Source organism: Schistocerca americana, chromosome 1 (genome assembly GCF_021461395.2).
Source record: "Schistocerca americana isolate TAMUIC-IGC-003095 chromosome 1, iqSchAmer2.1, whole genome shotgun sequence".
In the NCBI taxonomy this organism is placed as follows: domain Eukaryota; kingdom Metazoa; phylum Arthropoda; class Insecta; order Orthoptera; family Acrididae; genus Schistocerca; species Schistocerca americana.
In genome coordinates, this window is record NC_060119.1 from 142,287,566 (window position 1) to 142,306,668 (window position 19,103).

Genomic DNA, 19,103 nt, shown 5'->3' on the forward strand with positions numbered 1-19,103 from the left:
CTGAATCACTTATATTCATTCATTGCTTCATTCATCATGTTCCGTAGAGCTCATCAAGAAGAATAATATTCAGGGATATGGAATGAACCAATATATATGAGCAGGTAGATGTCTCAATATAATAATAATAATAATACTGGAGAATGATGAATACAAATTATACTGGAACAGAACCATTATAACAGATAAAACAACACCACATAACAAACCTGACATCATACTCATCCATAAAAAGAAGAAATTAACACAACTAATCGAAATATCCATATCCAATACAACAAATATACAAAAGAAAACAGGAGAAAAAATTGAAAAATACATCCAACTGGCTGAGGAAGTCAAGGACATGTGGCATCAGGATTAAGTTGACATTATACCAATTATACTATCAACTACAGGAGTCATACCACACAATATCCACCAGTACATCAATGCAATACAGCTACATCCAAACTTATATATACAACTACAGAAATCTGTAATTATTGATACATGTTCAATTACCCGAAAGTTCCTAAATGCAATATAACATATACCGTACAGTTAACAGGAAGTGTCGCTTGATCAAGGTCCGTGTCACTTTCCATTTTTAACCAGACTTAACGTCTGAGAAAGTAAAGAAATAACAATAATACAAAAAAAGTCTCAACTGTGAAACTGGTGATGGTGTTAGCCCTTCTGTACATATTCACTGTTCAAAGTGACACACCCTCTCTAATGATGGGTGACTTAGCATAGACCAGGATTGTAGGAATCTGCCTTTTCGGACAGTCAGGAAATGCACCAACTTGACAATCACCTTGTTGTCATTCTGGAAATTCCTGTCAAGTAATGGTTTCTCCAGCTGAGAAAAGTGGAAGAAGTTGCTGGACGCCATGCCGGGAGAATATAGGATGTGAGGAAAGTTTTCAAAATCTGAAGAAATGGGGATATGTAACTGCATCCTCGGCAGAATGAGCTGGGGTGTTGTTGAGGAGCAAAATCAATCCCTTGGACAGCTCCTTGTGAAGCTTCATCTTGACGGCCACAGCCTCAACATGAAATTTTGATAGTATGCTCCTGTGATGATTTGTCCCTCATGAACATAACATGGTCCAAAAACCACTCAGCATTACCCAGTCTGAGGATGGTTCAGTCTTCATTTTTTTCAGCAGTTGGGAATCCACAAGTCTCCACTTCTTTCTCCTTGGTCTCAGGATCATTGTGGTACAACTTGTGCCCATCCACAGTGATTATGTGGCTAAAGAAGTCATGTGGGTTGGTCAGACACAGCTGCAACATTTCCAGCAGTGCCTTGATTCAATAGGCTTTTTCAATGGTTGTAAGCAGTTGTGGAACCTGACAGGTGGAGATCATTTTTGGGTTCAGGATGTCATGAAAGATGTTTAACAATAATAAGTGACTGTTTTTCACATTTTTCTCTATCACCTAAATCTGATACATCAAGTCTTGAAGCACTAGGGCCTACTGTTCTCTTCACGGAGAGGTGCTCTGCCACTTTGTCCTCCATCATACAGACTTGCTTTACCACACTAGAAGTATTGTTGCCATAAACTTCCACCTTCTTAGCAAGGATTGTTACAGTTTGGTCTCCTAAAAGTGAAGACAAAAAATTGTTGCACAGTACTCCACCTTATTAATGGACTTTAATTGTCGCTTCTAAATGGTGTCAATCAGTACTGTGACACGGAAATTTAAATGTACACCAGGACTATAGGCATGTATCTGCAAAGAAACCAAAATTAATTATGTAAGCTGTCATTTTTCTACACACAATTTTATAACTATCCCTTATACATTAAAGAAAGACAAGTAAGTCACCAAAGATTTTCTATGTCCTCCCCATGGGGATGTCTGAAATTTACATACCATTTCTGGTTGAAAATTCACTTAGGACTAGATAGAATTGAAAAATGTCTACTTAGGTAAAACACAAAATTATATACTGTAAACAGATGATATTATGTATCAAAGTTTGGGGAACAAGTGCCCACAGATTTCAATAACTCTCCTGATATCTTTTACACACTTCAGTGAAGATAAGATTTGTTTGTTTCAGAGTTCTGTGTCACAGACGACAGACATCTACATGAAAATGCATGGTGCCTTCTGCACTGTTTAAAAGTAGTTTAGAGACAAAGAATAGTATATATATATTACCAGCTAACAGACAGTATCTTCAAGGTATTTTCAAAAATGATAAAATGTTATGCAGTTTTTTATGGGGTGTGGTTACAGTATTCAATGGCATAGTAGTCTTTGTACCTCTTAGTATTATTCAAGAATCATCCCCCCCCCCCCCCCCATACTCATAGTTGGTTACATAAATAACAAAACGTCAAAGAAAATATGAACAGCACTAAGATATTTACAAGTCATTGTGTGGGATATGGTTGTGTTGAAACACTTAAAAGTTAGAATTCTGTACAGATAAATGTTGATCATTACATGTTTCAATAAGTCACTGTATGGTTGTAACACTTGGTGCATATCAAGCACAAAACAAATTCAGTATATAGTTTCCCACCTGGGGTAAAATGTTTCAAAAACTTAGTATATGCCTCATCATGTTTTCAGAAAAGTAACAAAATGACTACTACCTCTCATTAGATTTTCAGAAATAGTAATGAAACAGTTATATGTCTCAAGTGTATAGTCTGATACAATAAGTAGTTAAATTCATATAGCCTTTTGTGTACTGAATACATCAGTCATGAAGTGTTCAGATGGTCATCCTGGCTTACCTAATATGGTTCAATGTTAAGTATAAAAAATTTACCAAGTTCAGAAATAAACAGTTTTCACTTCTTATTACCTTTCAACAATGTACAAATATGTAGTATTATAGATACTGTTGTTAATTCACTAAAACATTCTCCAGTTTACTTCCTGTTTTCAAGAGTCATATTCTTCACATTAATTACCAACAAGAAGCTTAATCACTTTTCAGTGTACAGATTTCTGACATGTTGACTAATTACAATACATGTCACACTTCACATAGAATCAACGTTCCTGCATAAATATAACTGAGTATTTACTTGCTTCTGTTACTTCAAATCAAAAACAACTTGGATTACAAATCTTGCTGACTATGTGTGTCTTCCATAAAGTTTCTCCAAATTAAGAAAAAACACGTTCCCTAATCAATCCCTATCGAACATCATTCTCCTCATTAGATCAGTAATACATTAATACATCATTAAATGCTTCAAATATATCCTCAATGGAGCAACATAATGTCACCACATTACTCCACTAAATACTTCATAATAACAATCACCTAAGAAAATTCACCTCCTTCATATTACACAATAGATCAACCTCACAAAATAACATTACATAGCAGCAGACCTCACAACTGGTATAGCTTTTCCTCTTACAAAAGAAACAGACATTACTCTATTTACATGTTTTAGTGTTTTACTGTTTGTAATTATTGCATTGCTTGCACAACTCATTACTGTACACAATCATATTACTTTAACTTAGTGGGTCAGAAAGGTAACACTTCCTACAATCACTTCATTACTTTCAAATGCACTTCTCTAGGCAACTGAATTTTCTCTTGTTACATTATACAAACACCCTAAAAACTAGTTCATGATTCTAAATATGTCAGGTGTACTCTTCCACTAATAGTTATATATATCCCATATACTTCCTCAAAATTTACCAAAAATTATGTATTCACTGTGTACTAATCTCATTACTCCTGTAATTATATAACCTTTTACACTTTCATGTTTGCTAGTTACTTAGGGTGTTCAACATAATTTGATATACGTGTACATTTTGTAAAATTCCATTACTTTACCTTTTTGGTATAACCGAAAAACTTTTTTCACAACAAACAGAAAAACATCTTCCTGATTACTTTTGCACTCAGAAAGTAAACAAGTAGATGTTAACTCTCTGAATTTTACATAAAAGTTGTGTAGGTTTTATGTTTCTGTTTACTGTCAAAAAATGACTGTTCACTGATGTTTCCGCCAACAGAGAGGGTTTCAGTTTAGCCTATCACATCTACTATCATTATCTCTCACATGCTCACATGTATGTGTGTGTCTCTGTGTGTGTGTGTGTGGGGGGGGGGGGGGACTGTTTATTATTTATCCACTGTCCACCTATATTTTCAAAATTCCTATCACCACTTCTGTTCCCAGAATTTCTATTCTCATAAAACTGTTGGTCTCCACAGTTTGGTCCCACATCAGATAACTTCTAAAATTATTTGGATTCCTGTCATTCCGCCCTAGGGTGTTGTTGTTATGTCCTTGGTTAAAATTGTCACTATTATTAGTATTTCTATCATGATTGTGGTTACTCCAGTTTGGCCTCCTGAAATCAGTACTATGTTGATCAATCCTGTCATATGCCCTATCCAACTTTTCTACATATTTCAGGAACTGGTCTACGGTATCATCTGGCCCATAAACTAACCCAATTTGAATTCTTTCTGGTAGCCTTCTCTTAAGTGCATCTATTTGAGTCAATTCATCAAATGGTTGGTCTAAGTGTGCAAGTTTCATGATCTGGTATTTGCAAAACTCTTTCATACCCCCCCCCCCCCCCCTCTTCTCCCTGTACATTGGACCATTTAAAAACTCACCCTTTATCCTTGTCTGTTCAGTATCAGACCAAAACTTTTTCAAGAAACACTTTCAAATTTCATCTATGGATAAATTACTACAGTCAGGTTGGTTGGCCCATGACAAGGCTTCCCCTTCCAATGATCTTATAATGAACTTAATTTTCAATTCATCAGTCATACCAGAGAGAAAACTATCACAGCAATGTTGCATAAAATCAACTGGATGAATATGTTTGTTACTAGAGAAACACTTTAGTGGCATAGTAGGGTAGCTTGGGTGTTCTACATTACAGAATGTTTTTAGATAAGCCCATCTTGTAACTGTTGTTCTTGTTTTTTGATGATAGTGGCATCACCATATAAGTCTGATATCTTTGAATCTGTTATCTCAGCTGTCTTCTGAACTTTTTCATCTACATCTAAGGCAACTCTGTCTATTTTTTCATTTAACTTATTTATAAAGGTTACAGCTTGTTTACTAGTGTCTCCAAGAGTATCTTTACATCTAACTTCAACAGCACCTGTCTCAGGTCTGAGGTCCTTGTCTACTTCCCTTTGTTTTTCTCTAAAGATTGTATTTTGGATTCTGAAGCCTCTACCTACTTTTTCACACGTTAATCTGTAGCTTTATGTTGAGAAAACACACCAACTAAGTCTTTTCTAACATTTGACATTTGTGCATTAAGCTCTGCTCTAATGAGATTACATTCTAGGACTATTGACTTTGCAAGTTTTTCACTATTTTTTTCTGTTGATGACAGTTTTTCACTTTTTTGTTGATAATATTAATGCAGTAAATCTTGTAAATTTAACTGTTTTGGTTTTTCACGCAGCATTGTTTCACTTTCGTGCGACTGCTCTTGTTTCTCATCATCTGGACTCAAATCTAGGACACTACTGTCTAAAAATCCCAAGTCTGCGCTAATTTCATTTAACTGTTTTGGTGGGCTATTGTTTAATATATACTGAAAAATGTATTTATCAGCTGTGTTCTGTTTATAGTCACTAGTTGGAGCCGGTGGGTTCAGAATATTTATTTCATTGTTTGGATCACGATCCATTTTTTGTTAATTTGTCATAAATTATCAGTGCAAGAAAAAACCAGTCAAAATGTTCACACAACACTACACTAAGAAAATACAAAAATAAATCTTTTAATTGGGACTTAGCTTATTATTGTCCTGGATTTGTTAGGATGTGTCAACTTTGGTAATAATGCTTCATCCTTTTACAACCATGTATGTCCATAGTGCTGTATCATTCCAAAACTTCCCACATGTACTATGTCAAATTATATTTGGTTTAAAATAGGTTCACTTTGCAACACAATTATATGCTTTTTGATCACCTGAAACATAAACACTGTCAAAAACACAAATGTGCAAGTATCCTGGTTACAATGGCACCACTTTAATGACCTCCTTTGTTATACACAATTGGAAGTCCATTAATTCTAATAAATATTCATAGAGCTAAAACATTGTTGGCCAGGTCTGCTGGTAGTTTTAAAGAAAAAATACTCATCTTGTTTTTTAAGGATCTCCTTCAAATTATTGCTTGAATTTCTTCTGTCTGCAAGCCAGGTTCTTTTGTAGGTCTGGAAACCCTATAGGTTGACGTGTTTCTTAAAAATAACATAGACGACAAATGGATTCATACGTAATTTTCATTTTTAATAATCCTAGATGCCTTGCTGCCATCATTACAATGTTCACTCAGTGAAATTCATTCCATTTGTATGCAACTCCAGAAAACTTTACATTTCTCCTTCCTTTCTTCCTGCCAGACAACATACAACCCACTGACCACAATTAACATTGTTCCAAAGTACATCAGTAAAGCTATAGTCATACTAAGATCGAAACATAGAACATTAAATCAAAAAAGATTTACAGAAAGTGAAATTCACTCAACAGCACAGAACAATTATGATAACATGTATTCACATAAACAGAAATACATCTTTTTGTAGTACAGTAATTTTATGATTTTTTTAATAACAGGGGTTAATTGTGTTAGCATGACATATTATACAGTTGGAGTTTAAAACATTTCAAGGAAGACTGAAAAAAGGATAAGCTCATAAATTTGAGAATATACATGGTCCAAACAGCTTATTGCACATTACAATAGCCTCTGTTGTCACAGGGCATTTTCTTTTCTGGTTTCATTGTTTGTTCACCTCTTCAAACAACACAGTAAATGCAAATGCAAAACTGCTGGTAGAAAGGCTTTGATACTGCTTTTGTCATAGCTCTTGCTTTGAGTTAGATGAGGATCATAGTAAGTGTATGCCATACTGAAACATAATACCTGCATCTAAGGTTTAATGATGAGTAACATACAGCTATTTCTCTTGCTCTTAAAGTATAATCTGAGTTTAGAAAGGTCAAAAAAATATGTTTATGAATTGTTTATAGTTAAAATGTCATTCACACAGCCATTCTAATTCATGTAGTTACATGGTCACACTTTTTTTTTTTTTTTATTCCTGTCCATCAGAGTCTTCGAGTAAATATGACTACATTCTGTTTCATAGATAATTTGTCCTGAAACAATATATTGTCTTGGGACAACAAATAGTAATCTGTAAGTTACACAGATTAAGCAAACAGTGACCTTGTTATTTTTATTACTTTTTATTATGCATTTCGACATCCAGTCACATAAGTTGTTCCATCTGACAAGTCATTATCGGGTGATGTGTTTAAACAGAAATAAAAATGGGATAATGAAATACTAAGAAACTAAATTACAAATAAACTTAACTTCTCTACACAAGCATATGTACTGCAATACATCACACAGTTTAAGTTCCATCATAAAGTCACAGATGAACCATGCAGCAATTATGTAAACAAGGCATAGACAACCTTTGGTGACCTCTGTGCCTGATTCACACACTTAATAAAGCTTGTGGGCCACCTCATGGCATGATGTGACAGCAGCACTCCTAGCAAATGAACTCAAAACTATCAAACAATGGAAAATATGGAATGGAACGTAACAATATTGAAAAGGATAGTTACTACTCACCATACAGGTAAGATGCTGAATCAATAAGCTTTCAGTCAACCAGGCCTTCATTGAAAGTAGACAACACACACACACACACACACACACACACACACACACACACACACACACACACACACACACACAATCATGCAAATGCAACTCACTCACACATGACCACAGTCTGCCTGTTGAAGCCAGACTGTAAGCAGCTGTGCATGAAAGGAGAGGCAACTGTGTGATGGGGGTAAGGAGTCTGGGACAGGGAGGGGGATGGATAGCAGGGTAGGGGTGAGGGATGGTAGAATGCTGCTGGTGAGAGCATACAGGGACGAGGTGGAGAGAGGGTAGGACAGTTAGGTGCAGCTGGGAGGTCAGAAGGATGGAGGGGGATAATGGAAAAGGAAGAATTAAAAAGATTGAGGGTACACTTATGAAATAAAGGGCTGTGTAGTGCTGGAATGGGAACAGGGAAGGGGCTAGATGGATAAGTACAATGACTAACGAAAGTTGAGGCCAGGAGGGTTATGAGAACTTAAGATATATTTCAGGGAGGGTTCCCACCTGCACAGTTCAGAACAGCTGGTTTTGGTGGGAAGAATATGTGTGGTACAGGCTGTAAAGCAGTCACTGTAATGAAGAATGTGGTGTTGGCTGGTGTGCTCAGCAAAGGGATGGCACAGTTGTTTCTTGGCCACAGTTTTTTGGTGGCCATTTATGCGGACGTACATCTTGTTTGTTGTTATGCCCACATAGAATGCAGCGCAGTGCTTGCAACTTAGCTTGTAGATTACATGACTGGTTTCACAGGTAGCCCTGCCTTTGATGGGATAGATGATGCTTGTGACCAGACTGGAGTAGGTGGTGATGGGAGAATGCATAGGACAGGTCTTGCATTTAGTTCTATTGCAGGGATATTAGCCTTCAGGCAAGGGATTTGGAGCAGGGGTTGTGTATGGATGGATGAGGATACTGTTTAGCTTTGGTGGGTAGTGGATTACTGCTGTGGGAGGGATGTGAAGGTTAGTGGGTAGGACATGCCCCATTTCAGGGCACTACGAGAGGTAGTCAGAACCCTGGCAGAGAATGTGATTCAGTTGCTCCAGCCATGGGTTATACAGGTTATACAGAGTCATGAGGAGAATGCTCCTCTCAGGCCAGATGGTGGGACTTTGAAATGTGGTGGGTGACAGGAGAGGTAAGGCATGGGAGATCTGGATGAATCCTTCCTAAATGCCAAGAATCCTAGACCCTTCACCTGGTTCAGATTCACTGATGACACCTGTGTGATCTGGATCGAGGGTGAGAACACCCTCCCCACATTCCCCACAAAACCCAACACCTTCCCCCCCAATCACATCATCTGGTCCTACTTAACCCAACAAGCCACCTTCCTCAATGTTGACCTCCATCACAAAGATGGCTACATCAGTACCTCTGTCCATATATATTTCCACTTTGACAGCTGCCACCCATTCCATACCAAGAATTCCCTTCCATACAGCCCACCCATCTGTGGGTATCATATCTGTAGTGACAAGAGGTTCCTCTCATAATATACCAAGAGTCTCACTAAGGTCTTCACAGACCATAATTACTCTCCCAAGCTAGTACAAAGACAGACCTCTTGCGCCTTGTCATTCCGTCACACACCACCTCCCAAAGTCCCACCATCTGGCCAGAGGGGAGCATTCCCCTCATGACTCAGAACCACTCAAGAGCTCCCAACCCCTTGCCTCATGGATCATATCTCTGCAATACAACTAAATGCAAGACCTGTCCCATACATTCTCCCATCACCACCTACTCCAGTCTGGTCACAAGCATCAGACCTAGATGCAAGACCTGTCTCATATATCCTGCCACCACCACCTACTCCATTCTGCTCACAAGCATCACCTATCCCATCAAAGGTCGTCATGTGATCTACAAGCTATGCTGCAACCACTATGCTGCATTCTACATGGGCATAACAACCATCAGGCTGTCTGTCAGTATAAATGGCCACCAAAAAACTGTGGCCTTCAAACATGTGAACCACCCTGCTGCTGAGCATGCCACTCAACACAATTTTCTTCATTTCAGTGACTGGTTCACAGCCTCTGCCCTCTGGATAATATCCACCAACACCAGATATTCTGAACTGTGCAGTTGGGAACTGATGCTGCAATATATCCTGTGTGTCCATAGCCCTCCTGGTCTCAACCTTTGTTGGTCATTGTCCTTACCCATCTAGCTCCTTCTCTGTTCCCATGTCCGCACTGTACAGCCCTCTACTCCACCAGTGCACCCTCAGCCTTTTTACTGCCTCCTTTTCCACTATCCCAATCCCCCCTGCCTCTCTCTGACTTCCCAACTGTACCTAGCTGTTCTGCCCTCTCTCCACATCATTCCTGTACGCTCCCACAAGCCACAGTTTAGTGTCCCAAACCCTTACCCTGCTATCCCTCCCCCTATTTTTGATGAAGGCATTGTTGGGTGAAAGCTCACTTTCCAACAATCTTTTTGTTGTACCTATCTGAAACTCAGCATCTCTGCTATATGGTGAATATCAACTAACATTTTCAATATTTTTGAAGTCAGATTTATAACATATTTGATATTAATGTTTATGAGGTTATGCACTGATTTGAATAGCACCTCTTTCCTGCTATGCCACGCCAACATGCCTTGAAACATGCAGTTTTGAGAGTACATTCATTTTATGTTCATCCCATCTTTAGATGTTTATATTTACACATCTTAAACATTGTCTTAAAAACTAGATTCATTGGAAGCATATCACAAAGTTCATTATGACAAAGCATACAAACATAATAAGCTTCAAAATTTCTTATAGACCAAGTTTTCTTGAACTAACGACATAATATTTGCATAATGAAAGCTATTCGATGACTGGCCGACAGTGATACATAGATGTTGACAATCTGACTGACTTGTATGATGGTGTTTATGTTTGGGTAGCTAAACAGGAACTACCTGTGGCACTGTTGACCAAGTGTATTTATGAAGTATTTATGAAAAATCATAAAACTAGAAAGTGGCAAAAATCATAGATGCTACATGATTTCTGTTTATGCAAACATTTCCAGACCCCTCCAAAATGTTTTGAGAAGATGTAATTTTCCAAATAGAATAAATAACAAAATGAGAAATTATTGTAGTGAAATTAGGCACTTTTTGAATCAGAAAACCTGAGCTGCAAAAATATGGTACTGTGGGAAACACTGATCTGCAGTCAGTACAGTAAGCATTTGTTAGCATTAAGAAGACACACTTTATTATAACTCAGTAGTAAATATATGAAACAAATGAAAGCAATTGATACACAACATCCCAGGTTCAAAAGCCATAGAATCATAAAGAAACACATTCTACACTTCAGTTCTTCAGTGATCGCTTTTGACTACTCATGTTGCCACACATGCCTTCCCCTGTCCCTCTTCACTTTCCACAGTGGAAAGCTCCAAGAATAAAGAGGTATTTGTGATGTACAACTCTACCACTTCTAGTAAGGAGAAGCTGGTTGCATGTCTGACAGTCTGGTCTGGTGACAGTATAGTTTTGCCAGTGACTGAATCTTGCAATCTAATGACAGGTGATAGCAGGGGATCTGCCCTGAAGAATCATCCACTGAAGCAAGTAGGATTATTTAATCCCTTCCAAGGACACCATAATAGACTTATGATTCACTAATATCATTACAGTCCATTCATTCCTTGTTAATATGGGATACGGAGTAATTTATGGTGTTAACAACACTGCTTTGACAGAGTCTATATGTAACATGACACGAGAACACATACCACATCTGTAGGCCATAGTGTACAGAGATGGCAAGGACACTGGAGTCTTATGAAATCTGAAGACACATCTCTTGACTTGCTAAAGTAGGCATCAAAGTTATCAGGTTAAGAGCAGCCACTATTGCTGCTTGTCTATCATTCATCAAGTGCAAGAGGTGCAGAAGAATGAATGGCGTGCAATAAGAGGATGGGATCCCATAAACTGTATTTTAACTTGTCAAATAGATGCAACACTTCATGTACCTAGTGACAGGGCATTGTTCTTTTAAATCTGGTCCTGACAACATGACACTGAGGGGCTGCCAGTGAGGCTGCTGCTTGAGGTAGATAGCATCTATAGAAGTTTTTGCCATACCTATAAAATGGCATAGGTGTTGGCAGGTATCTGTAAACGGTGCAGACTGAATCATGTCAGTCTTATGCTGTAAATGTGCAATGACAGAAGAAATAACCAAGTGACCTCAGAAATTCACTTTCTTCTGCCAAAGAGCATATTTGTCTTTGTTTATCTGAAAGCCTATCAAAAATCATTTGTAAATGTCTGTTATGTTGTGCTGGAGATTTTTGGGAACACTAGTAAATCATCGAAATATGCAAAACAGCAGGGCACACCACATGCCACTTTATCAGCAAAGCACTGTCACACCTGAGCAGCATTTTTGACCAAATGGTATGCAGTCCTGCTCAATCAGTCAAAATGGTGTCAAAATGGCCATTTTTGTTGTGTTTGCCAGTGCCACAGACACCTGGCAGCATGTGTTCTTGAAATCCATCATGCTGAATATCTTGGCACTCACTAATGTATGTGTAATGTCCTGTATGTTGAGAACAGGCTATCAGTCTGAAGTTGTGCTTGCATTCAAAGCATGATAGTCACTGCAAGGTATCCAGGCACATCCTTCTTCTTCAAAATGTGTAAGCACAATGCTCAAGGACTGGAAAAGTGGTGGCTAATCCCTTCAATTAGTAACTCATTAAACTCATTGTTTGCTGCAGCACTAACTTGGGAACCTTGAAGGTGACCGGTGGTCCCAGAGCAGTTGGAACGTGATGGATCGTGTTTTGTGTGACATAAGAGGTAGGTGCAAGTTGCTATTTATGATCAAGGTAGCAAAGAGAGGGTGGGATTAAGAGATGTTTTCACTTACTCTCAAAATTTCTGCTTCGGCCTTCTCCAGCTCTTTGCCCCTCTCACAGGAACATAACTCTGTGTTCTCCTTGACAATGTTTATTTTCACTTCTCTAAGGGCTGATAACTTTTCATGTAAATCACTGTAAGTGCACACTAATATATGAAGTTCCTCTGTCAAAGAAGTTTGGATCTTGTTGGCCAAGCCATCAGAGTCCAACTTATTCGTCACTGCACCTGCTGCAGAAGTGTCACAGAATATGTTGTGTAGTTGACGATCATGGGGAAACGTACAGTTTAGGGTGTGGGAGCTGTTTCAAGAGCCTATACATCTATAAACCATTCATAAATACATGTGCTTGGCAGATGGAAATGTCTGTGTTAAAATGGTGCAAGAAATCACACCAAGAATGGGTTTGATGACATCAACTATTAGGAAAGTCCACTGTAATGTGTTATAAAAACTTGACATTTCCAGTGGTGGATGTGAATTTAGCTTCTTTAGATGGTTTGACAGAAGCTGTTTCTGTATTATATGAAGCGAAAGACCAATTGGTGGATAGGAACTTCTTCACAAAGTGACTGATCATACCTACATCCACTAACTGTCATTGTTCGTGTAGCTGCAAGTAGAAATGCACTTTCTTGCCCATTGTCAGAATTGGAAATGATACCAGCAACACTTGTTCAGTTGTTTGTTGACATCATGGTGAACATTCCACCAGATGCTGGTCTGTTATGGGTTAGCACTGTTTCTATAGTTTCTTGAACTGTGCTAGAGAGTGTTCAGGTCACACTGGAGTATGCAGATATGTTCTGATAGTGGGAACTGCTGCCCTTTAGTGATGTCTGAAGCAACTATACCTGCATTGCCATTACCAGTTTGTGCAACCAAATTTGATACATTTAATCAGCTACATGCAACTGAGAATGCAAGTCTGCAGTGTTATTTGGTGTTACTGGTGCACAAGTCCATAACAATTTTCAGTAAGTTAAAAGCACAATAGATACACATAACAGACTTTAGTCATTAATAATGCATTCTCCTTCATTATTTACAGCAGTCTACCAAAGCTGGCATAACTTTTCGATACTGTGACTGCAGTAATTACATGGTTTGAGGTGAAGAGCTTGTTGAGCCATCTTCAGAACACATTTTCATCTGGAAAGGAGTTCCTTGAAGGTTGTTAGATAGGGATTGAAAAAGGTGAAAATCTGGAGCACAAGATCATATGAAAAAGTTGTGTGGTGGAATGACTTCCCAAACCAACTCCTGTATAGTGGTTTTTGTCAATCTAGCAGAATGTTGGTGTGTGTTATTGTGGAGTAACATCACTTCACACAATCTTCCTGGTTGTTACTCTCGTACTGCATCTGGAAGGTGTCTTGGTCATTGACAATAAATGTCAGCAGTGATGTTTATATCCTGGGGATGCTATTCATAGTAAATCACTCTGTTGCTGTTCCACCAGATGCATAACATTAACTTTTGTGGATGCATGCAGGTATTTGTACTGGGAATTGTTGCTTTGTTTGGGCTCAACCATTCCTTTCTTTTCTGTTGGTTAGTGTAAAGACATCAGGTTATCTTATTACCAGTAATAATACAGGACAATAATGGTTGATGTCATTCATGAGACAATTGATGATGAGCAAGCAGGCAAATCACTGATTTTTGTAACTTTGGTTTTGAGCATGCTGTACCTATAGACTGAATCTTTGAACCTTCCTCATTGCATGCAAATATCGCATGATGGTGAAATGATCACAGTTCATTGTATTTTCCAGTTCTTCAGTAGACTGATGTAGATCATGGTGGATTAATGTGTTTAAATGATCTGCATCAAACCCTGAATGTTTTCCTGAACATGGAGAGTCACTAATGTCAAAATGATCCTCCTCGAAATGAGAAAACCATTTTCTTGCCATGCTCTGTGAAATAGCATTGTCCCCATGTATAATCCAAATGTATCTGGCTGCCTCGACTGCTGTCGTCCTTCTATACAACTCAAACAGAATAAAATGCAAGAAATGTTCCAAGTTCTCCACTTGGCACAATCAATAAATAAACCCATAGCAACAGGAAAATCAATCTGCAAAAGAAAAACCCTCCAAACTTATGCACCAACCTACTATTTGAAACAACAGTATGTAGTGGACTGGCCAGACAGCCAATCCACTATGACCGGTAGCCGAAAGGCACGCGTTTAAGCTCACGCAGGCTGGTGTGAGGTCTGGAACAGGTCAGAGAAATAAGACTAGCAAAACAGGAGGTAACTGGTAGAATACTTAACTTTAATCCATAATTGGAGAACATCGGTCTGATGGTACAGGCATCACAAGTTAAATATCTATTGATAATGGCGCCTTGCTAGGTCGTAGCAAATAACGTAGCTGAAGGCTATGCTAACTAACGTCTCGGCAAATGAGAGCATATTTGTCAGTGAACCTTTCCTTGCAAAGTTGGCTGTACAACTGGGGCAAGTGCTAGGAAGTCTACCGGACTGCGGCCGATTTAAAGGCTACCACCTAGCAAGTGTGGTGTCTGGCGGTGACACCACACAGTACCTTTAATAGTGAAAGACAGCAGAATCACAGTTGTTTTAAGGGTGCCCATGAAACTTCTTATTCAGTCATTATTGCTTTTAGAGGATGCCAAAATTATGATGTAGATTTGCCACCAACAACCCCACTTTTTAACACTTATTGAATGCATAGGTGTCTTCATTTCAAACATGGTGAAGCATGTGATCTTTACTTGCACACTTTTGGAAAGTCTTGAACAACAACAGTAAGAAAAGAGTTTGAGTCTCTGAAACACAATTGGTAAGCACAAATTAAAAATTATCATTACATACAGCACGGGCAGAAAATGGAAGTTCCAGTATTTTGAACCTCAGGTCTGGCTGCTGAGGCATGTATGGCAAAAAAACAATTTTGCTATACAGCATGGAAGATGTGATGTAGCTCATCAGTAAATAGTCCACAGGCTGTGTATTACATAAATTTTCTGGCATACATCTGGTGACTAGAAATGCCTGAGGAACAGGAGCAGTAAGCCCTCTGTCCACATTGTGGAATAAGTTCTCCAACGAGATGCACCTGTTTTAGTTTGCATTGTAATTTCACAGCTGATGTGGTTCTCATGATCCATGGCTTTTTACAGTGTCACCATTTGTGGGAAATTGTTAATATTGAGCTCACACACTTTAATGCAACTCAATAGCAGAAAAAAATTTAACAGCACATATATACTCAGAAGAATGCATGACACAATGCTGTCTTCTAAAATGATTTATTACAACCAGTTTGAGTCATTGGAATCCTCATAATTCTGTACAAATGACAAAAAAGAAGAAAAATCATTGAACTTCAGAACAGAATAACTGCAGTACCACTCTTCATTAAATTCAGTTTTGTGCGATGGTACACTAGAATTGTCTGCTGTGCTGTGATCAGCAATGAGATGAACATTTATTTCAGGTACCCATTGTCATCATAGATTATAGTATTAGTAGATATGTGTAACACAATAAGCATAATAAATTTCAGTGAAATAAAGCATGAATAACAAATTATCTATTTTATGCAACTATTGTATGTGTGATCTGAACTAAACAACATTGAATTTAAAAAGAATTATATCAATATGGAAATGATGGATCACTCATCACCAAATAGAGGAAGCATTTCCTCTCAGACAGGCGTAATGAAAATAGTACTCGAAACATTTAACCTTTCAGACAAAGTCTTTCCTGAGAAGTAAAGCTCTCACACATTCACACAACAACTCATACATTCATAACTACTAGGGGAATCTATGCTTTTGGTGTTGCTGTTATTCTGTTGATATCAGAAGTCATATATGAATGAGTAGGACAGTATCATCTTAGACTGTTACTCTAATCAAAATTTGTTCAAAAATTCTTTTGAACATAGTTGTGGCAGCTAGTCCTAACAGAATGAACTCTCTTTACAATGATGGGACAGTTAATTCCATGCACTCCTCTTGACATGCTAATGTAGCTAGGTTTCCCACAGCTGTTCTCGATGGAGGAACATTATGCATTACTTCAGGGCAGGATGTACTTCTGAAAAGCTCACCAAGGCGAGTATATTTGATATTAACAGAATGACAGATGAGGGTGTACCATTGCAAAACACAGAGAATTAGTAGTGATCAATAGAAAATAATTTACTGACAAGTCATTTATAGCTCGTTTAAACAATTTGTAATCCTTTCCATTTGTCACTCTCAGCACTTCACTAGAAAACATTATTGGGCAAAATTTTCAACCATATTTTTTAGACTTGTCCCAGCCCCGGATCTAAGACATTTCCTAACTGGGGCAAAAACTTGATAGTGGCACACCCACAGATCTTTCAAAATTATGTTAATTTTGTAGTGTACATCTCTCTGAAGAGTTTGATATACAGACATAAAACATTTATGTTTGAGGAAACGTAAGACATGTTATTCTGTCTAAAGTGTGCCAAAGTGCAGTGCCATGCCTCTTCACACATCATTCTCCTATCACACATCACTTTATTTTGCTCTGTGGAATTCAAACATGTATATTTTGTAATGAAAGCCATTGAACCTATATTCAGGACAGTGGAAATTAAAATGTCCTATTATGGTGCCTGTCCAGCTCCCAGTCAGCTGGTTTTACATCCTACCCCTCTCAAAAAAAACTCATAACTAATACTGGGTGGGATTATTTGTGGCCAGGAAAAAAGGAACTCTTCAGAAAATTTGCACTCTTTATTGTTTATTAGCTAATAACTTTCTCTTTCATGTGACATAAAATTAAATATAGGAAAAATAAAACTAGTCAAGACAAGAGACAAGCAAGATAGGGCATATTTCTTCAATCTTTAGGTACCAGCAATTTTTTTCTCCCCAATCTTGCTACAGTTTACCATGGTGTGCTTTCCTTTCTGCAAAGGAGTCTATTACCTCATCAAAGTTCATCAAACGTTTTGCTACATAAAAACTCAAAATGTCATTATCTAATAAAGCTGTTAATACAAATAATACCCAAGACTGGTGTGGTTTCTTGATTTGATTACATGTATTTTGTAACTGCCTGTAGATAAAATGAAATAGACCTTTCTAATACTGCAGCAGTTGTAACACATGCCAAATAAAAGAGACTGTTTTGGCACAAATGTTTATTTTTATCTACCACATTTACATAAATAACATGACAGAACATAATTCATGAAGTGCCAATATCAAATGCCTATTAGGCTGAATACAAGAAAAATGTTTTATGTTAGGAAATAGTTTCACATTTCATTCGTATGCTCCAGTTTCTCAAGCATGAGATCAAAAAGTAGTAGTAGTACAAAATTCTTATACAAATTTGGAATTGTCTTATTCTTCCATATAATGTGTATGATGTCCACATTTCTTCTTCTTCCTCATTCTAACAAAAGCCCTTGGTAGTGTAGAAATCTGGCAAAAATTATCTGTGAAAATTTCATTTTCTTGGATACACCAAGAAGATAATATGTTATCTTTCTTACCTGTTATTCCTGTTAGTTACTTATTTCCACTCTGGCAGTCTGTATCTATGAATTTCACAAATAATTATAGCAACACTTATCATTCACACACCAAATCAACCACATAAACAAACAGTATTTTTGGCATTCACTCATTTGGGTTTATTCGATCCATCTCATATAGCATCATCCCCGTTTGTCTACAGGAACGTTTTTTTATTTCTGATGTGATTGGTATTCCCTTGCCAGAGACATCGCATACACCATGCACACTTTCAAAAATCAACTTATGATTTGATCAAAAATCAATGTAGAATGTGTTCAGAAATGTCCAAAAACCACCAGGGATGTATTTCAAAATCATATGAATTATAAATAGACCATCATGCACTGGGTGCTAGGCACTTTATTAAACAAGGTTTTTTTTATTCAAGAATACGATTTTGATGCCTCCTGAAATTGCCACATGGGGCAAATACCCTGGGCCTGACTTGACCAAACATTCTCTTGTAATATGGTAATTGATTAAAAATAGTTTCATGCTAGTGTGTCAGCAATACAAGTTAAACTTTGATTAAAATAACTTTCTGACTGATGTTCCAGTGTGTCAAATGGTAGGGGCCAGCCATCAGCTGATCATAGCTCTTTCTCCCAACTCCACGCGCGTACTGTGTTACTTGGTTTGTTGATACAAGAACACTGCCTCCCACCACCACCGCCACCACCACTGCAGATTGTAAGCCACAAAGTAATTTTAATCAGAGAATAGCAGTATTTCAGAGAGCTTCTCCTGGTTCCATGGCTCAATTTTATCCTTCTCTTGGACAAGTTAAACATGAAAAATTTTGAATCTTTGTGACACAGTTTTAAATGTGACTAACAACATGCCACTGTATTTGTCAGTGATTAAAATTTGTATCTTTTTATGCTACTTACAAGAGTGTCCTGCTCTCATGTAAAGTTACAACTTAACAGTTTTATAAAAATAGCAAAACTTGTCTTACAATGCACACGTGTCATGTGATACTCAGTATGTTCAGTTTCTGTC

General features: G+C 37.7%; 1 protein-coding gene across 1 annotated transcript in view; it reads left to right on the forward strand.

The window, feature by feature from the left end:
* The window catches only part of LOC124607720 (glutaminase kidney isoform, mitochondrial-like), a 177,042-nt gene that overhangs the window by 122,992 nt on the left and 34,947 nt on the right, over nucleotides 1–19,103 (forward strand). The gene's annotated exons all lie outside the window — the stretch shown is intronic.